General features: G+C 45.6%; 1 protein-coding gene across 4 annotated transcripts in view; it reads right to left on the bottom strand.

Moving 5' to 3' along the window:
• si:ch211-126j24.1 (phosphofurin acidic cluster sorting protein 2) overlaps positions 1-26,634 on the bottom strand; it is a 141,115-nt gene that overhangs the window by 97,458 nt on the left and 17,023 nt on the right. The window lies entirely within an intron of this gene.

Raw genomic sequence — 26,634 nt, 5'->3', positions numbered from 1 at the left:
AGCTTCCCTCAGTCCATGCGCTATATTTTGCCCGGTATGGTCTTCGGGAATAAACGCTGTTTGAAGACATTTCGTGTTCAAATTGAAATCTTCGTCCATGTAGTGTATTGTTAAGATGATGTACGGCTCCATTTTGTGGCTAGACCATAGGTCTGTTGTGGCGGCGAAGTACTCTGCTTTCAAAACTTCACTAGCCACTTCTGCACAGCGTTTTTCATATAAAGCAGGCAGAGCCACTGAAATAGTGTCGAGATGGCAAAGCATATCGCTTGTCTAAAGTATTTATCAATTTCTTGAATCCTTCGTTTTCAACCGTGCTAAAGGGGCACATGTCTTTGGCCAAGAAGTATGAAACGGCATCTGTTATTTTTTTGTGCTTTTCCGAGCTGGATGGATAAGGAGTTGCACTGAAAAGTGTGTCTTAAATGGATGACTGTATTGTGGAGGATGTCGACGGGGTCGTTTTTTGCACTTTCTGTTTCTTTACCATTAGTTGGTCATAGATCGGTCTGTGTTAAAATTTTAGGTGATTAAACAGATTTATGGTGTTACCAAGCAGTGCAGACACCAACATGAAGCAAATCTTGCAAATAATTTGCATTTGATCCACGTCCGCTTCTTCGAATACAAAATGTTCCCAAACAACGGAACTGCTTTTACCTTTTTTGTTGACCAAACGCTTTTGTTGCTGATCTCTTTCCCCCATCTTCATTCGCGCTGATTTTTAAATGCCACCAGAAACCACACACAAGTTCGCTGACAGTATAGGCTGAGGGAGGGGCAAAAGTGCGCATGCGCGTCATTCAGAGTAGAACACAGGCTAAAATAACTTGCGAAACAGAATGTTACTTAATAATCGTTTTTTTCTCGATTACATAGTTTTTGTGATCGTTGGGCTGAAATCAAAATGTAAATCTAAATCCGATTAATTGCACAGCCCTAGGTGACGGACAGACAAAAAACAATATGCAGACACTGTCAGACTGCGGTTAAGTGCAGTTCGGGGAATACGACTAATATGAAGAGCCATTTGTTACATCATCACCCCGAAAATATTCATGAAGATACGAGGAGCAAAAAAAAAAGCAGTGAGTGAGGTGAGTGAAGCAGTGAATGAGGTGAGTGTGTGAGTGAAGCAGTGAATGAGGTGAGTGAAGCAGTGAATGAGGTGAGTGTGTGGGTGAAGCAGTGAATGAGGTGCACCTCATTCACTGACAAACAACTCAAACTTTTTTCATGTTAATTTTTTCATGTTTCATGTTCTCAAAATTTTTATGTTATTATGTTAGTTCCTGTTTCTTACTGACTTTACTGTTCTTCGCACTTTAAAATTACCTAATCTAAAAATAATAAATGTGATCTTTGTTCAGTCATTGTTTAATAAACACTTATGCCACATTTTTCCAAGTCTTCATTTGTTTTTTGTTTTTTCCCTGCACAAAATTCAATAAATACCGTATTGTAGTCTTCATATCGAGGTACTATCATATCGTGAAATGTTGATACCGTTACATCCCTAATATTTATCAGTACTAACGCTTGTTTAAATCCTTTTATGCACTGCAATATTAACAACAAGTCTTTAAAATTTTAAATATGTACATTGTGATTTTTAGCTCAAAATAAATAGTGAAGTAAAAGTGACCGGTAAACACACGTACACCCGGAGCAGTGGGCAGCTATCACTGCAGCAGCCGGGGAGCAAGTAGGGGTAAGGTGCCTTGCTCAAGGGCACCTCAGTCATTACCCGCCGGCCCAGGGAATCGAACTGGCAACCTTCTGGTCACGAGTCCGACTCTCTAACCATTAGGCCACGGCATTTACATAACATAAATAAATGTCTACGATCCGCGTGATTATTTTATAATATAACTGCATACATCAATCTTTTCTGAAGTAATGCCAGATACTCAGTATCAGTATCTGTTGAAAATATGCTTATGTACTACTAGTAACACTACAGTCCTAATCAGTCAGATCATTTTCTAGTTAAAATATGACACAGGCATGAAAAAATACTGACGTTATGATTTATCGTAAGTCATGTTTATTTGCATACATTTTAAATCAGTCTAGGTGTGTCCCAAATCACGCACATATGCAATAGTATAAATAGTGTGATGAGTAGTGGGTTCACATTGAAAATTCTCAAAAAGGAAGTGCGCTTTAAGTACCCGGATGATGCACTTTTTCAACCGAAAATATGAAGTCTGGAAGTGTGGAACTGTGGACACTTCACGCACTATACGGTCACAGTTTCGCTTACATAGCAGAAGGGACGCGGGGCTATCAGACGCTTCTCGAGCAAAACTCCTGCAGAGTGATAACGCTTCAATCTGATGATGACTAAAGTAATGCTGGGCAAAACAGATGAAAACTACATTAAATGTACAACTTCATTTTTATTCACGCGCATTGTGCCGTGTGATTGACATCATTTGCGCTTGTCTAGGAAACCGATACACTTCCGGTTAGTTTAAAACCATTTAGTACTTCATTTGGGACGATACTACCCTTCTAAAATTCATACACTACAAGGTTGAGTGCATAGTGCATGTGATGGGTTGCCTGGAGAGGGGATCAAACCTGGGTCCCTGGCATTCAATATTTGAGGTGTAGCTCACTGAGCTAGTTCCAAGGGCTTTAAACCCAATTGCAGAAGATAGATAGTCCAGAGGCGCAAGTCATCAGAAATGGAAAAAAACTTTAATTAATAGACAAATTTTTTTTTAAGTTCAAAACAAACTTGGTAAGCCGTGCTTCCAAAAAACAGAGTAACAAAAAGGTAGACTCAGGGGTCTAAAAACTCAACATAAGTATAACACTTAACACCATACTGCTCACAACAGGAAACGAGGGGTAAACGGATCAAGACTGAACAAAAAAGGCAGGGAACAAACAGACTTATAAAGGGTCAAACACAGGTGTAGACAATCCGGTAATGATGAGATGTAGAAGGAGGCAATGTTGACCTCTACAGGCCTGGAGCGACCAGAGTCCATAATGTGGTCTATCTGAAGGCACCTGGCAGGAGAAGAGAGACCCCTGCAGGCCAGGACAAACAAACAGTCCCAAAGGAACAGACACGTTATAGAAGCCCCTTCCCTAGGAACGACTCCTGACGTTCCCCTGATGGTGTCTTCTGGTCTGATGAAAATCAGAGATGAGGGTCGGGTCAAGGATATCCCGGGCAGGGATCCAGGTTCGTTCCTCCGGTCCATAGCCTTCCCAGTCGACCAGATATTGTACTCTCCCACGCACCCGTCGGCAATCCAGCAGTCTATGAACTGTGAAAACTGGTTGTCCCTCAATGATGCGGGGTGCTGGCCGAGACTTTCTGGTAGGAGACACAGTGGAACAAACAACAGGTCTTAATCGAGAAACATGAAAGGTGGGATGAATCTTCATAGACCTGGGTAGTAGGAGTCGATAGGAGACTGGGTTGACCTTCCTGGTAATCTTAAAGGGGCCAATGTACCGAGGAGCCAGCTTGCGGGATTCCACTCGTAGGGGAAGATCTCGGGTGGAGAGCCATACTCTTTGCCCTACGCGGAGTATCGGACCAACTCTCCAACGCTTGTTAGCCTGCCTCTGTTGTTGTTGGGTTGCTTTAATGAGGGCCGCCCTTGCTCTCTGCCAGGAGTACTGACATCTGCGGACGAACTGGGTGGCAGCTGGATCCTCTGCCTCTGGCTCCTGTCCGGGAAACAGAGAGGGGGGAAACCAAACAGGCACTCAAAAGAAGCCATGTGTAAGAATGAGTGGTACAGGGTATTATGTGCAAACTCGGCCCACATGAGTCGAGGAGTCCAGGTGGTCTAATTGTTGGACACGAGACACCTCAGTGTCTTCTCAATGTCCTGATTAACTCTCTCGGTCTGGCCGTTCGATTGGGGGTGAAAACCGGATGACAAACTAACAGAGGATCCTATGAGCTGACCGAATGCCTTCCAGAATCTTGGAGGTAAACTGTGGCCCACGATCCGAGACCATATCCTGGGGAAAGCCGTGGAATCTAAAGACGTGTCTCGTCATGATTTCGGCAGTTTGTATAGCTGTGGGGAGTTTGGGTAGGGGTATAAGACGACACGTCTTGGAAAATATGTCCACCACCACTAGGATAACAGTGTTACCTTGAGACTGCGGCAACCCAGTGACGAAATCCAGAGAGATATGGGACCAGGGACGTCTCGGAATGGGCAGTGGGTGCAGCAGGCCCTGAGGACGGCTCCTAGGCTCCTTGTTCTGAGCGCACACCCAGCAGGCGGAGACAAAGGTCCGAACATCCGCCTGTATCCTGGGCCACCAGAACTTCCTCTGGAGCAGCTCGCAGGTTCTAGTGGCCCCCGGATGACCTGAGGAGGGGGACGCGTGTGCCCACTGCAGCACCTTGGAACGTAAGTGATCAGGAACGAAGAGACGCCCTCTAGGACCATTACCTGGATCGGGCTGATGCTTTTGGGCTCTTTTGACAGCCTCTTCTAAGTCCCACTGGATGGAGGCTAGCACCCTGGAGGTGGGGAGGATGGTTTCTGGATGGGTCTCTTTCTCGGGTGGGTCAAACTGTCTTGAGAGGGCATCAGGTTTGAGATTCTTTGAACCTGGGCGATAGGAGAGAGTGAAATTGAATCGGTTAAAAAAGAGGGCCCAACGGGCTTGTCGTGAATTTAACCTCTTGGCGTCTCGGATGTAGGTGAGATTACGATGGTCCGTCCAGATGAGGAACGGGTGTTTGGACCCCTCCAGCCAATGCCTCCACTCCTCCAATGCCATCTTAACGGCAAGCAGCTCCCGGTTTCCAATGTCATAAATTCTCTGAGTGGGGCTGAGTCGACGAGAAAAAAAAGCACAAGGGTGAAGTTTGTGAGTCTTCTTACTTCTCTGTGACAATATGGCTCCTACACCCACGTCCGAGGCATCCACCTCCAGAACGAAGGGTAACTCTGGGTCTGGGAGCACCAGTATAGGAGCCGATGTGAAGTGCTGCTTCAAGGAGTTGAAAGCCTGATTGGCTCTGTCTGTCTATGTGAATGGCCCGTTAGACTTCTTGGTCAAAGTATTTAGAGGCTCAGCAACAGAACTAAAATTTTGAATAAATCTCCTGTAGAAATGAGAGAATCCCAGAAAGCGTTGTACCTGTTTGATTGAGTTGGGTTGGGGGCAATCCAATACTGCCTGAATCTTGCAAGGGTCCATCTGAAGACTCCCCTTGAAAACCCAGAAGCCGAGAAATGAGACCGAAGGAACATGGAATTCGCTCTTCTCGAGCTTAACGAAGAGTTTGTGTTTCAACAGTTGGGTAAGGACCCGTCTGACATGTTGCACATGTTCCTCGTGGTTCCGGGAGAAAATCAAAATGTCATCTAGATACACGAAAACTGAACGATTAAGCATTTCCCTGAGAACATCATTAATAAGGCACTGAAAAACAGCTGGAGTGTTCACCAAACCAAACGGCATAGCCCGGTACTCGTAGTGACCGTTAGGTGTATTGAACGCCGTCTTCCACTCGTCCCCCTCTCTGATTCTGACCAGATGATAGGCATTCCTGAGGTCAAGCTTGGTAAAGATAGTGGCACCCTGCAGGACCTCGAAGGCCGTGGTCATGAGGGGGAGAGGGTAGCGATTCTTGATGGTGATGCTGTTAAGGTTCCGATAGTCGATACAAGGTCGGAGATTCCCATCCTTCTTTTCAACAAAGAAAAAACCGGCCCCAGCCGGTGACATGGAGGGACGAATAAACCCACTATCCAGGGCCTCCTTGAGGTACTTGTCCATGGCTGTCCTCTCGGGACCAGAGAGGGAGTAGAGTCTTCCACGGGATGGGTAAGTTCCTTGCATAAGCTCGATGGAGCAGTCATATGTTCTATGTGGGAGTAATGTGGCAACATGGGCTTTACTGAAGACTTCGAGGAGATCTGAATATTCGGGGGGAACTCGGGATAACTCGGGAGTGGGGGGCTTAGTGGGGACAGGTTCGAGTCTGGGAACGGCCATGATCTCTGTGCGGGAAGTCTCAGGTCTGGTGTGGGGTATGCCCATCTGGTTAAAAAAAGGGGGCAGTTGGAAAGTCTTAAGTGGCTCAGATGGATAGCAGGAAGCAGTACCTGAGGTCTGGCAGTTGGTTCCCCACTCTCTGATGACTCCTTGAGACCAGTCTAAGTGAGGATTGTGAGCGATCAACCATGGGAAGCCAAGGATTATGGGGAGTTTGGGGGTATGAATCAGAAAAAATTGTATCCACTCTTGGTGATTCCCTATCTGTAATTGGAGGAGTGGAGTGCATTGGGTAACACGACCTGACCCCAACGGACTGCCGTCGACAGCCGTGATACAAAGGGGTTCCTGGAGAGTCTCTGAAACAATAGCTAGACTCTGGGCCAACCTTAGGTCCATAAAATTTCCTAAGGCAACAGAGTCCACAAAAGCCCGAACAAGATGGTCTCTTTGACCTTGGGTGATAGTGGCTTGGACTATTAGACCTGAGGACGTAGGCCCAGGGATAACTCCGATTCTCGCCCTGGCCTCCCTGCTCCAGGACGAGGCCTGACTTTTCCCGACAACTCAGGACAGTCTGTGCGAAAGTGGCCAGGTTTGTCACAATAGAGGCAGCATCTCTCTCTCATCCTTTGACTACGTTCGGCCTGAGATATCTGGGTTCCACCTAGCTGCATAGGTTCTTCTAAGTCCCCCGGGGAAGGGGAAAACACCCTCGGGTTAGCTTGGGGTGAATCGATCTCCCGCAGTCGTTCCAGATTATGTTCCTTGAGGCGATGGTCAACCCAGATAGCCACATCTATGAGAGACTCGAGATTAGGTGCAGGGTCTCGGAAAGCCAACTCGTCCTTAAGTTTGGGAGATAAGGCGTGATGGAAGATGGCCTTAAGGGCCGGTTGATCCCAGCCACTCTCGGCCGCCAGAGTGCGAAACTCAATAGCAAGCTCTGCGGCGCTTTGGGTTCCTTGAGAGAGGTTCAACAGACGATGATCCACATCACCCCTGCAACTAGGATGTTGAAATACTCTCCTCATCTCTTCGATGAAGAGTTGGCAGTTAATGGTGAGTGGAGACTTCTGATCCCACAAGGCTGAGGCCCAGTCGAGCGCCTTTCCCGTAAGAAGGGTTAAAATGTAGGCCACCTTGCTACTTTCTGTAGTTAAACTGCTTGGTTGGAGCTGAAAGGCCAAAGTGCACTGAGTGAGAAACCCCCTACATCTCTCAGGGTTGCCATCAAACCGTTCCGGAGCTGGTAAGTTCAAGATGGGGTCTAGGAGACTGTAGGAGTTCTTGGTGTGTTGCGGCTTGGGGCTGTGGGTTGAGAAGTCTGAGAATCTCAGAGAGGGCTTGATCGTGTCGCTGAATGGCCATAGCCTGCTCAGACAGCGCAGCAAAGATACCTTCGGCACTGGGTTGGGGTTCTTCTGCTGGGTTGGATTCCATGGTTCAGTCTTGCTGTGATGGGTTGCCTGGAGAGGGGATCAAACCCAGGTCCCTGGCATTCAATATTTGAGGTGTAGCTCACTGAGCTAGTTCCAAGGGCTTTAAACCCAATTGCAGAAGATAGATGGTCCAGAGGCGTAAGTCATCAGAAATGGAAAAAACTTTAATTAATAGACAAAAAATAATTAAAGTTCAAAACAAACTTGGTAAGCCGTGCTTCCAAAAAACAGAGTAACAAAAAGGTAGACTCAGGGGTCTAAAAAACTCAACACAAGTATAACACTTAACACCATACTGCTCACAACAGGAAACGAGGGGTAAACGGATCAAGACTGAACAAAAAAGGCAGGGAACAAACAGACTTATAAAGGGTCAAACACAGGTGTAGACAATCCGGTAATGATGAGATGTAGAAGGAGGCAATGTTGACCTCTACAGGCCTGGAGCGACCAGAGTCCATAATGTGGTCTATCTGAAGGCACCTGGCAGGAGAAGAGCGACCCCTGCAGGCCAGGACGAACAAACAGTCCCAAAGGAACAGANCACGTTATAGTGCACATAGTATGTCATTTGGGACACAGGTAGGATTGGGCATCTTTTCAAATTTATCGATTCCGATTCCAAATTCGATTCTGCTTATCGATTCCGATTCCTAACGATTCTTAGTTTCGATTCCAAAGCGGTGAAAAAGCAATAAAAGTCAAGCAAGATCAAAAATATTTATTTTGTGCCATTAGTTACAGCTAAACACTGTGTGAGCCTTCCTTTCGAAGCGAGGGAGAATTGGGTCTCACGTGTAGCATCATGTGCCGGTGTTCTGTCGAATTGTCCTACCCTGTCAGATTTTCCTACCGCAGGGCAAAACTTAATATAATCTAAACCACATCAGCAAAATAAACAGGTAGGATGATTTTACAATGCAAAATACCCTGTCAGATAGTCCTACCAGCTTAAAATAAACACATAAAATAAGTGTACAGCATAAATACCGTGTCAAATTTCCCTACCAGCACAAAATAAACATGTAGGATTAATTTACAGCGCAATACCCTATTATATTGTACTACCAGTATTAAATAAATATGTAGAATGATTTAACTACGGAAATACATTATCAGATTCCCGTAGCAGTATAAAATAAACAGGTAGGATGATTTTATTGCGCAAAAAAATTACGTAACATTGATGTGCGCATGGCTCCGGCATTGTCCCCGCACTAGTGTCATCAGCGGCTAATGAAGTGTGGGCACTTGGGATGCGCAACGCATCAAACACGGTGCATTCTTGTAATTCGATACGATGCTTTGCCATATTGCTGATGACACCCGTCTTGCAGCATAATAGTTTGTCACAATAATTACACTTAGCTTTGTCTTTTTGTGATTTCGCAAAATGCAGCCACACTTTAGTGCACCTGCCACGGTCCATCGTGTGAACTGACTTTTAGTATTTGAGCGGAATGTCCTCACAGATGGCTATGTCAGGTCAGGTGACTCAGGTCTTGACAGATGACGTGAAAATTATGTGACCGTGCGGTCCGGAATCGTTAAGTGGAATAGATTTTTTTTTTAAAGGGATCCGATTCCTTTCTTATGGATCCGATTCCAGAATTGGAATCGAATTTCGATTCCCAACCCTAGACACAGGCTGAATGCGAAATCGCATACTGTCTAAAAGCAGTAGGCGAACGAATAGTATGTCCGAAACCTCGGTCTTCATAAAACAGTAGGCGAGAAATTCCCGGCTGGTGCATTATTTATCACGAGATTTGGACGTGTGTATACTAATGTTGTGTCCGAATATGCCTACTTACCTACTATATAGTAAGAGAAAACAATATACGTAGTATGTCTGAATCATCAGTATTCATAAAAGAGTAGGTGAGAAATTCCCAGATGGCTTACCGGTTACGCCCATATTCTGAAGCACCCAGCGACAGATGTTAACAGTTTACAATTTGTGTCACGTTTTTTAATCTTAGCAGGCATATGTAGTAAATAGGTTTACAAGTGTTTAGTGATTTTTAAACGTTTTGAAACAGTAAGTCAAAAATTTTAAATTAAATTTTTTGTTTAACTCTTTTGGCATTGTTTAGGGTAGAAAGTAACCAACTTTTTACCTCTTAAATCATGTAGAAATCATTTTAATTAATTAGACAGGTGTGCGAGTGCAACATGTTGTCATAGCAACGTGGTACTTCCTGTTTCCTTTTCTGCCAGTATGTCCCACAAAGCTTTGATTTATGTGATGTTTACTTGTATATGTATTTATAATTATTAAATTAATTTATTTTCTTACATCAAATTTACATATTTTTTATTCATGTTTATTCTATAGTTTTCTGTAAATAAAACATGTTACATTACTTCATGCATTATGTCATTGCTTCACTGAAAACGTACAGTATGCATTCACATTTTTGTAGTCTGTATTAATGCATAGATGGCATATGGCAATACAATTACATTTAGTAGCTTATTTTAATACAATATAACTTTTCAGGAAAAAAATGTATAAGTATTGGTCAGCACTTATCAATAATATTGTGCACAAGTGTAGGTGTGGGCTAGCAATGCACTTCTAGGGTAGACTTCAGAATCAGAATCAGAATCAGAAAGAGCTTTATTGCCAAGTATGTTTGCACATACAAGGAATTTGTTTTGGTGACAGGAGCATCCAGAACACAGAAACAGCAACAACAGTACACAGAGACCATAACACAATAGAATACAGTACAATGAGATGTAGAAGGAGGCAATGTTGACCTCTACAGGCCTGGAGCGACCAGAGTCCATAATGTGGTCTATCTGAAGGCACCTGGCAGGAGAAGAGCGACCCCTGCAGGCCAGGACGAACAAACAGTCCCAAAGGAACAGACACGTTATAGTGCACATAGTATGTCATTTGGGACACAGGTAGGATTGGGCATCTTTTCAAATTTATCGATTCCGATTCCAAATTCGATTCTGCTTATCGATTCCGATTCCTAACGATTCTTAGTTTCGATTCCAAAGCGGTGAAAAAGCAATAAAAGTCAAGCAAGATCAAAAATATTTATTTTGTGCCATTAGTTACAGCTAAACACTGTGTGAGCCTTCCTTTCGAAGCGAGGGAGAATTGGGTCTCACGTGTAGCATCATGTGCCGGTGTTCTGTCGAATTGTCCTACCCTGTCAGATTTTCCTACCGCAGGGCAAAACTTAATATAATCTAAACCACATCAGCAAAATAAACAGGTAGGATGATTTTACAATGCAAAATACCCTGTCAGATAGTCCTACCAGCTTAAAATAAACACATAAAATAAGTGTACAGCATAAATACCGTGTCAAATTTCCCTACCAGCACAAAATAAACATGTAGGATTAATTTACAGCGCAATACCCTATTATATTGTACTACCAGTATTAAATAAATATGTAGAATGATTTAACTACGGAAATACATTATCAGATTCCCGTAGCAGTATAAAATAAACAGGTAGGATGATTTTATTGCGCAAAAAAATTACGTAACATTGATGTGCGCATGGCTCCGGCATTGTCCCCGCACTAGTGTCATCAGCGGCTAATGAAGTGTGGGCACTTGGGATGCGCAACGCATCAAACACGGTGCATTCTTGTAATTCGATACGATGCTTTGCCATATTGCTGATGACACCCGTCTTGCAGCATAATAGTTTGTCACAATAATTACACTTAGCTTTGTCTTTTTGTGATTTCGCAAAATGCAGCCACACTTTAGTGCACCTGCCACGGTCCATCGTGTGAACTGACTTTTAGTATTTGAGCGGAATGTCCTCACAGATGGCTATGTCAGGTCAGGTGACTCAGGTCTTGACAGATGACGTGAAAATTATGTGACCGTGCGGTCCGGAATCGTTAAGTGGAATAGATTTTTTTTTTAAAGGGATCCGATTCCTTTCTTATGGATCCGATTCCAGAATTGGAATCGAATTTCGATTCCCAACCCTAGACACAGGCTGAATGCGAAATCGCATACTGTCTAAAAGCAGTAGGCGAACGAATAGTATGTCCGAAACCTCGGTCTTCATAAAACAGTAGGCGAGAAATTCCCGGCTGGTGCATTATTTATCACGAGATTTGGACGTGTGTATACTAATGTTGTGTCCGAATATGCCTACTTACCTACTATATAGTAAGAGAAAACAATATACGTAGTATGTCTGAATCATCAGTATTCATAAAAGAGTAGGTGAGAAATTCCCAGATGGCTTACCGGTTACGCCCATATTCTGAAGCACCCAGCGACAGATGTTAACAGTTTACAATTTGTGTCACGTTTTTTAATCTTAGCAGGCATATGTAGTAAATAGGTTTACAAGTGTTTAGTGATTTTTAAACGTTTTGAAACAGTAAGTCAAAAATTTTAAATTAAATTTTTTGTTTAACTCTTTTGGCATTGTTTAGGGTAGAAAGTAACCAACTTTTTACCTCTTAAATCATGTAGAAATCATTTTAATTAATTAGACAGGTGTGCGAGTGCAACATGTTGTCATAGCAACGTGGTACTTCCTGTTTCCTTTTCTGCCAGTATGTCCCACAAAGCTTTGATTTATGTGATGTTTACTTGTATATGTATTTATAATTATTAAATTAATTTATTTTCTTACATCAAATTTACATATTTTTTATTCATGTTTATTCTATAGTTTTCTGTAAATAAAACATGTTACATTACTTCATGCATTATGTCATTGCTTCACTGAAAACGTACAGTATGCATTCACATTTTTGTAGTCTGTATTAATGCATAGATGGCATATGGCAATACAATTACATTTAGTAGCTTATTTTAATACAATATAACTTTTCAGGAAAAAAATGTATAAGTATTGGTCAGCACTTATCAATAATATTGTGCACAAGTGTAGGTGTGGGCTAGCAATGCACTTCTAGGGTAGACTTCAGAATCAGAATCAGAATCAGAAAGAGCTTTATTGCCAAGTATGTTTGCACATACAAGGAATTTGTTTTGGTGACAGGAGCATCCAGAACACAGAAACAGCAACAACAGTACACAGAGACCATAACACAATAGAATACAGTACACAATGATGTAAATAAGGGCCTATGGGTATAAAAAATTAAGAAATACAATAAACATAAGATAAAGATATAACGAGTAAAGCTATGTATGTATGTAAATATGTACAAGTAAAAAATAAGAATAGACTATTGTAGTACAAGGTATGTGCTATATACAGCAGAATGAATGAAATATAATTTACAGAAAAAGTTGTATAAAAAATAGATAGTGTATTATCTGGAGGATATAATTAATATTGCACTTAATTATTATTGCACAGAGTTGTTAATTGCACGGTGTGTAAAGACATTTAACTGTTCAAGAGGTAGATGGCCTGAGGGAAGAAGCTGTTTTTGTGTCTGGTTGTTTTGGTGTTCAGTGCTCTGTAGCGCCAACCAGACAGCAGCATTGTGAAGAGATGATGGCTTGGATGTGAGAGGTCCAGGGTGATTTTCTGAGCCCATTTCCTCACTCTGGATGTATACAGTTCTTGGAGGGTGGGCAGGAGAGCACCAATGATCTTCTCAGCAGTCCGAACCGTCCTCTGTAGTCTTCTGATGTCTGACTTTGTGGCTGAGCCAAACCAGACAGTGATGGATGTGCAGAGGACAGACTCTATGACAGCTGAGTAAGACTGTTTTAATAGAGTTTGTGGTAGGTTGAACTTCTTCAGCTGATGTAAGAAGTACAACCTTTGCTGGGCTTTTTTAGCGATGGAGCCAATGTGATTGTCCCACTTCAGGTTCTGAGAGATGGTGGTGCCCAGGAACCTGAATGACTCCACTGCTGCCACAGTGCTGTTCATGATGGTGAGAGGGGGGAGTGCAGGGGGGTTTCTCCTGAAGTCCACAATCCTCTCCACTGTTTTAAGCGTGTTCAGCTCCAAGTTGTTATGACTGCACCAGACAGCCAGCTGCTCAGCCTCCTGTCTGTATGCACACTCATCACCATCCTGGATGAGGCCAATGAGTGTGGTGTCGTCTGCGAACTTCAGAAGTCTGACAGAAGGGTCCTGGGCAGTGCAGTCATTTGTGTACAGGGAGAAGAACAGTGGGGAGAGAACGCACCCCTGGGGGGCGCCAGTGCTGATTGTGCGGGTGCTGGATGTGAGTTTCCCCATTCTCACTAACTGCTGCCTGTCTGTCAGAAAGCTGGTGATCCACTGACAGATAGAGCCAGGAACAGATAGCTGGGTTAACTTTGTCTGGAGCAGTGATGGGATGACGGTGTTGAAAGCGGAAAGCGGAGCTGAAGTCCACAAACAGGATCCTCACATAGGTCCCTGGTCTATCCAGATGTTTCAGGACAAAATGCAGCCCCATGTTAACTGCATCCTCAACAGACCTGTTTGCTCTGTAGGCAAACTGCAGGAGGTCCAGTAAGGGTTCTGTGATGTCCTTAGACTTAATTTATAAGCAATAATACTTATATTCCTTGACAATAAAATCAGCAGTGCTCTCCTGAGGCGAGATCGTCGAGCAGCTGCCCGACGTCTCTTTGTGAAGGCATTACAAACATGTTGCAAATGCTGGGAAAACTCATGGAAGGTAAAGTTATAGCATTACTGAGGTTAATGCACCTGTCTCTAATAACTTAAGTTGTTGCGCTTGTTATTACGTCGAATGTTTAATCTCTGGCCCATGTACACTCCAGTACAGTAGGTGGCGGATATGCACCACAAACGTAATTTGCTCCCCGCCATTAAAAAGTCAAATAAATCATCAATATGGCAGACAACGGCCGATCGCATTCATACTACACCCATTCAGGGAAAACAGTACGTACCCATTTAGCCACGTTGAGTACATACCTACTGAAATTAAGTACCTACTCCTTGAGTATGGATTTCGGATTCAGCCACAGGCAATGGCTGTGTCTCATTTCATAAGGCTGGGTCCTCCAGAGGTCTCATTCGAAGGCTGCTACGTCATCAAGGCTGTTTCGTTTCATAAAATCAGGTAGGACTCTCCGGAGGCACCCTTCAAATGCGACCTTTGACAGGAAATCGGAGGACACATGAGCTGTATCCTTCGTTGCTAGAGATAACCCACAATTCTTTGCGTGGGTCAACGTCTGTTATTTAAATAAACGGCAACAACTGCACATTCAATCAAATATGTGGTATTTAAATGTTAACAGTTTACAACTTGTCACGTTTTTTTAATCTTAGCAGGCATATGTAGTAAATAGTTTTACAAGTGTTTAGTGATTTTTAAACGTTTTGAAACAGTAAGGCAAAAATTGAATATTTGTTTAACTCTTTTGGCATTGTTTAGGGTAGAAAGTAACCAACTTTTGGTTGTGTTGGTTTTGATCATTTTAATTAATTTAACAGGTGTGCGAGTGCAACGTGTTGTCATAGCAACGTGGTACTTCCTGTTTCCTTTTCTGCCAGTATGTCCTACAAAGGATGTCTCGTTTAGTTCTAAAGGTTTAATTCTAAAGGTATACCGCATCCTTTAGAGGATAATACCTCTGGAGGACACAAGGATGCAGCCTTACGAAACGAGACACAGCTATTGTTCGGCTGCGTCTAGAGCTGCATTTCCTCTTTTAGTGAAACAGCGACCGCATTGTTCATCAGCGCCACCTGGTGTACCGGAGTGAAATAGCAGCTTATGATAAATTGTAAAAAAAGGAAAGCCTTGTTCGTCTGGCATTCGTTTTGTTTTATCACATCGCTCGCAATGTGGAACGGCCTTAACAGGTGCACATATGAAGATTTCAAAACAAGTTCTGCTCAGACATACTGATGATCTTACAGCGGGTAGAGCAGGACAGAGTTTTCACGAAGAGATGTGAGTTCAGCTGTGACGTCCTGATCTTACAACACACTGCTGATATGAGAGCACACAGATCCTCAATGATTCTCTCACCATAAGAGGCTTAGCAGAGATACAGACGAGCCACACCACACAATCTCACAGAGCTGTGTCTATTATTGAAGGTTGTGATTGGCTGGAGGATGTGTGATGTCATGATTTATAAACCAGCTAAACTCAAACCTAAATCTCAAACACAGGCCAACCGACACAACCCAGTGACTATAACAGTGTACTAGCTCAACAAACACAACACTGCCTCCTAAACTAAAAATCAGAATCAGGATTATTTTGTCCAATAGTTACATCATTATTTAACATGATTATTTACGGACTTTTAAAACACCATTTAAAATATAAATAACATGTCTTTTTAACTTGAATTCAACTGAGAACAAATGCACTTAATTTAAAAATTATTGGTCCATCTCAATTTCTTTTTGTAATCGTTGGAAGTCAAAGTTGAAATGACTAATCGCACAGCTTTACCCTAATCTCTGTGTGTGTGTCCAAAACCCTGATTATCAACATAATGTCACGGGTGGCAGCAGAAGAACCCAAGCGCAGGCAGGCAGTGAAGGGGTTAACAAAAAATATTTATTCTACACAAAACACAAAACAAAAACACCCACAATGGGGAAAACGAAACTGATAAAAACTGAAACAAAACACTTCCCACAGGGGGGCAAAAACAAACTAACAAAACAAGGCACGACACAACGTCTTACAAAAAACCACCACGGCAGGGTGACTAAGACTAAAACCCCAACTCACGAATAAAGGACAAGGCACAGAACAGGAACCAGGGTAACACAGGAACATGAGCACAAACACAACGTAATCCACGAACACAAGACAAAGAAACAAGAGGGTATTTAAAGGCAAGACAAACGAGGGATAACGACACAGGGCAGGTGTGGGTAATGAAACACTCAGGGAAGGATAACAAGGAAACGAGATGGCGGGAACAATGACGAGACACTGGAGAGAACGTGTATTATTGTCAAAAGGACAATAATATGTTTCTCTCCACAAATAACCAAAGACTTTGTCATGGCTCTGCTACAGGACCAAGAAATCCAAGACTAGGTGAGGCAGAACCATGACACATAATGCCCCGGCAAAGCACCTCCAAGGATTTCCTCATATCTTTTACAGAGTGTCTATTTACACTGAGAGTATATAGCCTGTCTTGTAAGCAGAGGCTATTTACACTAACTCCACTCACCAGTTTCTGATTGGAATAGAGAAAATGTAAGAATGACACTAGCAAACCAGCACCTTCAGTGGCATAGAGAGCAAAACTTCTGTTGATTACTTCATATCATTGTCGATTCGATTCCGCCTGTTGCCGAACTTTTCCTCATCACATATCAGATCATAACGCCATTTATTTTTTAATAAAATAAAAAATATTGAAAAGTATGGCTGTTTAAGGTTGGGGTGAACGACTGGCAACGTAACTAAACATACCTGACGGGCATATTGTCCCTCCCAACAATGATGAATAGTCCCACAGATATTTTACATAAATATTTTATTTCTTAAAATATTGTTATTTTATTGATTAGCTTAGAAGCTTATAACATCCGAAATCAATAAAAAACAAATACATGTATTTTTGGATAATGTTTGATTGGCATCTGTTATCAAGACTATGTGGTTGGCTGCCCAGTCAACTTTTACAGTACTTTAGTGTAAGAAAATGTGACTTTTGGAATACTAGCGAACTCAATAAAACATTACTTAAAACAAATCGCATTGACCTGGAAGAGAAGCTCACCATTTTACTGCAGAGCAGCTCAAGAGCAGGTAAACCAGATTGTTAGGCCCGCCGTGGCAAATCAGATGTTGTCTTGTTTTTGTACGTGGAGCGTGGGTGCTGTCTGAGTTTACGGGTGCTTACGCGGGTGCTGTCCGGCTGAGCTTGGTATCGCAGTCTAAATTCAAAATACTGGACAGGCAATCTCAGAAATAATCTACAGGTACTGTATTGTTTGCGGATGTGTACTGGAAGTTAAGTTCTGTCCACAATAGGGCTGTAGCTATCGATTATTTTAGTAATCGAGTATTCTACTGATTATTCCATCGATTAATCGAGTATTCGGATAATAAGTTCTTTTTATAAGATATTAGATATTTACTGTGAGATGTGTGTCTGTAGGGCTGGAATGATTCCTTGAGTAATTCGAATACAAAAAAGCTTTGTTTAATCCATTTAACTACAGTACACACAGAGAACCGCATTTCCCCACGGACCCTTATTACTGACGCACAGCCTGCTAAACTCTGGACATGGGTTCTCATATAATAAGAAAATAATGGTTCTCATCGGAAGCTTTGAGAATGATTTTTGGGGAAACCAAAAATGGTTCTTCTATGGCATCACTGTGAAAAACCTGTGAAAATAGAGTATCTCACACCAAAATAATAACACACGGTTTGTCTTGCATATTTCAAAGGTGTTTATCAAACTTCATTCAGAGGCACATAATGAGCTAACGGTAATGTGAACGATGTTCATTATCCTTGAGATGTCTAGAGCTCTGAAAAAACAAGAGAATAGCTGTTTACGCATCAGGTCAGAAACACAAGCGTGCTGTTTGTGATTGTGTAAACATCTGCTCTACTTGTCAAAAGAATCAAAACCACTTTACCCTGGACACTAATATTTTTGCAAATTTCTCCACTAATGAGTCTTCAAATAGACATATCGCATTTCTGTGCACGTAATAACACATGAAAAATTGTTGACAAACTCAACCTCTGGAGGATGCAGCCTTCGAAATAAGACGCAGCATGTATTTATATATAATTCCAATTAAATATTAAAATCTTAATAAAAAATCTTAATAAAATCTCCTTAATAGAAGAAGCAAATAGTCAGCAGAAGTCTTCAGTAGTGCGCAAGTCTGCTATTAACTTGTTTTAACTGTTGACTAGACTGTTGTTTGTTGTTAGTTAAGATCATTTTAGCTTGTTTATTTAATCTACTCGTTGACTGAGTGCTAAGGTGTTAGCGTTTTTCTTCCGTTGGGTACTGTGTTACTTAAGTCACATTAAGACCCAATCCCAATTCTACCGCTTACCCCTACACTTTCCCCTACCCAAAGTAGGGGTGTCTCAATTCTCTTTTGGTTTGAGGGGTAGGGGTAAGGGGAAGGGCCAGATTTTTCGGGGACCTCACTTCAAACGAAGGGCTAAGACAAATTTCCAACATGGTATTGTGTAATTTCTGGGCACATATAGAAGTTTTTGTGTAATTTCTGGGCACATATAGATGTTTTTTACATGTATTGAGCACTGTTTTTCACCACAGTTATAAATGCACTTGATGAAATACCTGAAAAGTATTGAGAAGTATTCATAGGAACATTAGTACATAGATGGGTTGATCTGAAATCATATTCAATAAGAATAATTACATATAAGAAGGTTTATGATGATAATTTGATTATTTGAAGAAGAATTGATGATTTAATGACACAATCTGTACCTGTAACCAATGATTGTTCATATAAATGCACTTAATGTCACTTTAAGCATGTTTAAAGCACATTTGAGCACAATGTAACAAGGTAAAATCCAGTGATGTTTTTAGAGGCCTAAAGTTTGAAGCCTGTTGTGCTCTCTCTGAAACCTGGGGATTTTCCACTGTTTACAAGTAACCATGATTACGCACGTATGCCACGCCGTCTCGTATGGAGACCATGGCTTGTTTGGTGGTCTCGTGTAGTAACCATTGTATGCAAATTATTTTAAAAATGATGTAATAACCAGCGTACCACAATTAGATACGTACCTTGTTACCTGGGACTTATTGGTGGCAGACAATTAACAATTGGTTAATAAAAATAAGAGATAACAGGAAAATACCTGATTGGTTTCAGAAGAGACCACCTTTCAGAAATTTTACTATAACTATAGACTGGAAAACACTTGGTTTTTAGATGACTTGGAACATCTCACTTTGTTTGGCTCGAGCAAATAAAGTTAACTCCTTGGCAACCGGACCTTCCTTGTTTGAGAGATTTTTTGAACTACAAGACTGATATTTTTCCACAACAATGGCTGCTCACTCGAGCAAGCAGACCCAAATGTAAGTGATTTTTGCCATTAATAAGGATTTTTATGACAATTTTTCATTTTATGTATGTTACATTCAATCTTGTGTTTGTATTTACGGTGATGTTCTTTTAACGTTTGCAAAAAAAATCGCTAAAGTTTGCTAGCGGACAGCACTGATTGCACGATATTAGAAAATATATTTTTATGTCATATACCTGTGCATCGGCGCATGTCCTCTGACGTAACGTTAGGAGCTAGCAACGATGTATGATGACGTATACCGGTGTAGTAGTGGTGTCCCATTTCTTAGCGGAAAATTTGTAACCCTTCCCCTTGCCACTTTGTTTCAAGGGGCAAGGGTAAGGGGTGAGGGGTAGGCGAAGGGGTAGAAAATAGAATTGGGATTGGGCCTTAGTTGCCGTTAGCCGCTCGTTACGGCTGGACATTATAGTTTTGCACTTAAAAGCATGGAGCTATTTTTCAGTGATCGCTGTTTGATCTGTGGCCCATTCAAGTTGTTCAGGCTTTGTTTTGCTAATCGAGAAGGCGTGTTCAGCTGTATTCTGTTCGCGCTAATCTCAACACATACTTTAACGGTGCCTCTGCACTGGTGCAGTGTAAAGACCTGCGACTCTACCTGTGCAACTCCCCCGAGCAAAGACACCGGCAAGGCAGTTTAGTATATTTAACATACCTTTGCTTTCATTTAAGTGTATACTAACATCATGTGTTTCCAGTTTATTCCTTTACTCCACCACAGACAGTGTTCTCACCCAAGACACAAGGCACGACGCGCTCACTCTCACGTGCATCCCATTCACACCTCCCCTTCTACACCTCTGTCTCTCTCTGTGGGTCTCTGGAACTGCCAGTCAGCTGTGAACAAGACTGACTTCATCCATGCTTTTGCTAGCCAGTCTGACATTCACATTGTCACTAGGTCTTACTGAGATATGGATTCGTCCTGAAGACTCAGCCACACCCACTGCTCTCTCCACAAACTACTCCTCTCACTTTCCCTGCCAAACTGGAAGAGGAGGAGGCACAGGTTTGCATATCAACAATAATTGGAAATATCCCCCACTATCTTTTCTATGCAACAACTATTCATTTGAATATCACGCTGTTAATATCACTTCTCCCTCTCAGCTCAGTGTTGTTGTAGTTTACCGCCCCCCAGGTCCTCTTCACAACTTCATTGAAGAGTTAGATGTGCTGCTCTCATCATTCCCGGAGGATGGCGGGGGAGTCTTTGTAGTCTTTGGGGACTTCAACATCCACCTGGAGAAACCCCATGCTTCTGACTTCCACACCCTCACCGCCTCGTTCGACCTCAAGCTCCTCGCCACAGCCAGTACTCACAGATCAGGAAACCAGCTTGATCTCATTTACACCCATAACTGCACCACACGTAACATTAAAGTCACACCTCTTCACGTTTCTGACCACTTCTTCATCACTTTCAACATGCTCCTTCCTACACGCACTACACCTACACCACCACCCATTTATTATAGACGGAACCTTCGCTCTCTCTCCCCTAGCACCCTCTCTACTAAAATGACATCCTCTCTTCCCTCCAACTTTGCATCTCTAGATGTTTACACTGCCACCGACACCTTATGCTCAACACTTACATCCTGTCTACATAACCTTTGTCCTCTGTCCTCCAGACAGACTTCACTTTATTTTTCAGTCCCAATCCCCTTCCATCTCCTTCAGGCCATATCCAGCACTCACACACATCATCAACACCTCCCTGCTCACCGGCACTTTTCCATCCACATTCAAACAGGCCCAGGTCACGCCCCTACTGAAGAAACTCACATTGGACCCCTCTACTACAGACCTGTCTCTCTCCTCCCATTTATTGCAAAAACACGTTTTCAACCAGGTGTCTTCATACCTATCCCAGAATAAACTACTGGATGACAAGCAGCAAGGGTTGCGAGAGTAGACACATACGCAGGGTTATTTGTCAAACAAAAAAGAACATTATTTCCCTTGAAACTAACTAGTAACATGCCAATTTTTGAGTGTCTCAGACAGACGTTTCTTAAACTTTGATGGTATGCCATGTGTGTATGGACCAGAGAATGACTCGAAAGAAGTGGGGGCATAATTATAACCCACAAAACGTCTCGGTTACGTTTGTAACCTCGGTTCCCTGATGGAGGGAACGAGACGTTGTGTCGAACTGACAGATGGGGTTCGTCCCTGAGAACCAATCGTTTCCGACTGCTTAGAAAAGGCCAATGAAAATTGGCAAATGAAATTTGCATGCCGGACTCCGCCCCGGACATCCGGGTATAAAAGGGAGACGGCGTGCATCATTCATTCACCTTAGTTCTGAGGAGCCTGAGACCTCTCACGACTGCTGCAGAGGACAGCACGTGTTGTGGCAAGAGGACACAACATCTCGTTCCCTCCATCAGGGAACCGAGGTTACAAACGTAACCGAGACGTTCCCTTTCTGTCGGTCTCTCAACGTTGTGTCGAACCGACAGATGGGGTTCCAATGGAAAACGCCATAACACTGTGCCCTGTCACAATCTCAACGAAGCGACGGTGACTGGCCTGGGCGTGTCAGCCGTGAACGCTACCGCGAAATTGTAACCTACCAGTGGGTAGGTGGTCCCAGAGCTTTCTTGAAAGGTGGGAAGGCCCCTACCTTCGGCCTCACAGGTGGCGGCCTTGTTTCTCTAACAGCGAGAAGCCGCCCGGAACCGTAAGGCACTGGGTAAGCGCTACTTCCTCAAGTGGGGGATGCGCTACAGAAACCACTTCCTACCACAGGGAGGAGAATAGTGGAGATACCAACATGGTCTCTCCGATGGGGAAGAACTCATGGGAAGAAAGTGCGGCTGAAGAGAAAACTGCGAGGTGGAAGTCCACCCGGGGAGGTCATGGGTTACCAAGGTGGGAACCAGCATGAGGATACATCAGACGGAACCGCCCTACTGGGGAGTTGCAACGTCTGGTAGCACTATGTCCGGTTAGAGCTATGCTGCGAATAACTCAGGTGATACCCGGCCTAAGGGGCAGGGCTGCTCTGCCCAGCCCGCCCCAGGGGGTGCTTGCTTAGTGATGGATGGAGTGCCTGTTCTTCGCCCAGTGGGGAAAGAATGGAGGCTAAATCGGTATACTGACCCACTCGAGAGAGGGGAAAAAAACCGAACAGGCGTACACCCTACCAGTTGCCGGTCCTACATGTGGCCATGCAGGACGCGGGCTGACACCGGCTCTACGCGGAGGTTGTAAAACCTCGCGAAGGTGTTGAGTGTAGCCCAACCCACAGCTCTGCAAATGTCTGCAAGAGAGGCCCCCCGTGCCAAGGCCCAAGAGGAGGCAACACCCCGGGTGGAGTGGGCCCTCACTCCTAGGGGGCACGGGCAATTTAGGGATTGGTAAGCTGTCTTGACAGCGTCCACAATCCAGTGGGCCAACCTCTGCTTGGAGACAGCTCTGAAACAGACAAAGAGCTGATCCGAGCTCCTGAAACTCTGTGTGCGGTCTAAGTAGAGGCGCAGCGCGCGTACTGGACACAACACGGACAGGGTTGAGTCTTCCTCCCCAGTGGGGAGCGCCTGTAAGTTCACCACCTGGTCCCGAAAGGGAGCGGTGGGAACCTTGGGCACGTAGCCGGGCCGAGGTCTCAGGATAACGTGAGAATCCCTGGGTCCGAATTCTAGGCAGTCAGGGGACACGGAGAAAGCCTGTAGATCCCCTACCCTCTTGATGGAGGTGAGTGCCAAAAGGAGAACCGTCTTCATCGAAAGATGAGGAAGAGAGGCATCCCCTAGGGGCTCAAATGGGGGCCTGGTGAGACCTGTCAGGGCTACATCCAGGTCCAAAGAGGGTATGGAGTGCGGACGAGGCGGGTTACGCCTCCTCGCACCCCTTAGGAATCTAATGACCAGGTCGTGCTGCCCTAGAGACTTTCCAGCAACTGAGTTGTGATGAGCAGCAATGGCGGCTACATACACTTTCAGTGTGGAGGGGGAGAGGTTAGTCTCGAGTCTCTCTTGTAGGAAGGACAGCACGGACCCGATCGCACAACTCCGTGGGTCTTCTCCTCGAGAAGCACACCAGGTCGAGAAGAGGCGCCACTTGTAGGCGTACAGTCGCCTAGTGGCAGGTGCCCTAGCCTGAGAAATGGTAGCTACCACCGCCGGGGGCAGACAACTCAGGATCTCCTCGTCCCGTCCAGGGGCCAGACATGGAGGTTCCAGAGGTCTGGTCTGGGATGCCATAACGTGCCCTTCCCCTGGGAAAGCAGGTCCTTCGCCAGGGGAATCAGCCAGGGGGGAGCTGTCGTCAAGAGCATTAGCTCCGAGAACCAAGTCCGGTTGGGCCAGTGTGGCGCAACGAGTAACACTTGATGCTCCTCTTCCCTGACCTTGCACAGGGTCTGTGCAATGAGGCTCACTGGGGGGAAGGCGTACTTCCGCTTGTCCCGCGGCCAGCTGTGCGCTAGGGCATCCGTGCCGAGGGGTCCCTCGGTCAGAGAGTACCAAAGCAGGCAATGGGTGGTTTCGAAAGAGGCAAACAGGTCCACCTGGGCCTGCCCGAACTGCACCCAAATGAGCTGGACTGCGCGGGGGTGGAGTCGCCACTCTCCGCGAGGCGTAGACTGACGAGAGAGTGCGTCGGCTGTCTGGTTCAGGTCGCCTGGGATATACGTGGCACGCAGGGAGCGGATCACCTGCTGACTCCACTGGAGGAGGCGTCGGGCAAGTCGTGTTAACTGCAGTGAGCGAACGCCACCCTGACGATTGATATACGCTACTGCAGTAGTGCTGTCCGACCGGACCAGCACGTGCTTGCCCTGCACGAGAGGCAGCAGCCTCTTCAGTGCAAGTAGCACAGCCCACAATTCTAGGCAATTGATATGCCAGCGCAGGCGGGGGCCCGTCCAAAGCCCCGACACTGCGTGCCCGTTGCACACTGCACCCCAACCCTGCAGGGAGGCGTCTGTTGTCACCACGACATGCCTCGTAACCTGCCCAAGGGGTACCCCTGCCCGAAGGAAGGCCATGGAAGACCACGGGGTTAGGGTGCATCGGCAGAGAGGCGTAATCACCATCTGCCTGCTGCCGGTGTGCCACGCTCCCCAAGGAACTCGACTCAGGAGCCAGTGTTGAAGCGGCCTCATGTGCATCAACCCGAGGGTTATCACCGCCGCCGAGGATACCATGTGTCCCAGGAGCCTCTGAAATAGTTTCAGGGGAACCGCCGACTGCGTGAAATGATCCAGGCAGTTCAACACGGACTGGGCGCGTACTGCAGACAGCCGCGCTGTCATGGTGACAGAGTTGAGTTCCATACCAAGATAGAGGATGCTCTGCACAGGGGAGGGGAGAGCATGCTCTTCTCTCGGTTGACCTGTAGTCCCAATCGATCTAGGTGCCAGAGCACTAGGTCCCTGTGACAACAGATCTCGCGAGTGAGCCAAGATAAGGCAGTCGTCGAGATAGTTGAGTACCCGCACCCCTTTCTCCCTGAGGGGAGAGAGGGCGGCCTCCACGATCTTCGTAAAGACTCGTGGAGACAGAGACAGACCGAAGGGGAGGACTCTGTACTGATATGCCGGACCCTCGAAAGCGAACCGTAGGAACGGGCGATGACGAGGGAGAATCGAGACATGAAAGTAAGCGTCCTTCAGGTCGATTGCCATGAACCAATCCTGACATCTGACGGATGCCAAGCTCCCAGGGACCGTGACAGAGGGACTAAGGGAACGATCTGCTTCATCGACCCCCCGGGGGGTGGTTCGATGGCTGGCAGTGCGGGTCTCTCGCCGGGGAGCCCCCGGGAAGAAGACTGGCTCTGCTGGTTTGCCTGCCTGGCGATGCAGGTCCCTGCACCGTCGATTTGAGAGTGCTGAGGGCTGCAAAATACATTCGATGTTGCGCCTCGCCAAGACGCAACGTCGAGTGGCCGAACACCATCTGACAGAGGGTGAGAGCGGCTGTGAAGAACACCCAGGGAGATAGGAAACTCTTTTTGTGAAAAAGTGGGCGCTAGGCCCCCGTGACCTAGCTGATGTAGGAACGGGGCAGGAACCATCCCGGATCGACTGTCCAACGATGTCATGGCTGGATACGGGCCTGATGGTATTAACCTCCCTGGGGTCTTCCCGTCAGGAACGCTTCTTCCTAGAAGGTTGTTGACGGGGTGGTGGTCTCCCCTTCGACGCCCTCTTCCGGGGTGCCGCCTGGGTAGGGAGCGCTGGAACCGGAGCTGGCTTCGAAGGGGGCCGGGGCTGCTGGGAAGCAGAGGCCGCACGGGAACTCGAAGGCCTACGGGTGGCAAAGTCTCGGCGGGGAAGAATATGGCTAATCGCCTCCGTCTGCTTCTTCACCGTCGAGAACTGCTGAGCGAAGTCCTTGACAGTGTCACCAAACAGCCCACCCTGCGCAATGGGCGCGTCGAGAAAGCGGACTTTCTCAGCGTCGCTCATCTGCGCAAGGTTGAGCCAGAGATGCCTCTCCTGGACCACCATGGTGGACATCGCCCGACCCAGGGCCCGCGCGGTCACCTTGGTCGCCCTTAGAGCGAGGTCGGTGGCAGTGCGGAGTTCCTGCATTAACCCCGGGTCGGTCTTACCCTCGTGGATCTCCTTCAACGCCTTGGCCTGATGGACCTGCAGGATGGACATGGCGTGGAGAGAGGAGGCAGCTTGGCCCGCTGCAGTGTAGGCCTTCGACACCAGCGATGCCGAAGTCCTACACGCCTTGGACGGGAGTTTCGGTCGACCTCTCCAGGTGGACGCCGCCTGCGGGCACAGGTGCACCGCGACGGCACGTTACACCTGGGGCACGTCAACGTAACCCCTAGCCGCCCCACCATCGAGGGAAGAGAGAGCGACGGAACCGGTTTGACGTGTACGTGCCGAAAAGGGGGCATTCCACGTCTTCGCCAGAGAATCATGCACCTCCGGGAAAAATGGAACCGGGGTTGGGCGCAGCTTGGAGTCGTGCTCAGAGCCCAAGAACCACGTATCCAACCGTGAGCGCTGGGGGAGAGGCACCGGAGTACACTCTAACCCAATGCACACGGCGGCCCGGGAAAGCATGGCCGACATATCGACATCCGCCTCCTCCTGAGCTCGACCCCCCCTAGGAGGGAGCTGCAGAGAGTCGTCGGGATCGGATGCCAACAATTCGCTCTCCGATGCTGCGATGGACATCTCATCCTCATCACGCATCGAATCCGACTGCGGTGTGGCACCGCCAGCTGGGGAACAATGAGGT

Source organism: Triplophysa rosa, linkage group LG25 (assembly GCF_024868665.1).
Source record: "Triplophysa rosa linkage group LG25, Trosa_1v2, whole genome shotgun sequence".
Classification (NCBI taxonomy): Eukaryota; Metazoa; Chordata; class Actinopteri; order Cypriniformes; family Nemacheilidae; genus Triplophysa; species Triplophysa rosa.
Note: the sequence above shows the minus strand (reverse complement) of the source record. Positions and strands in the feature narration are given on the sequence as shown.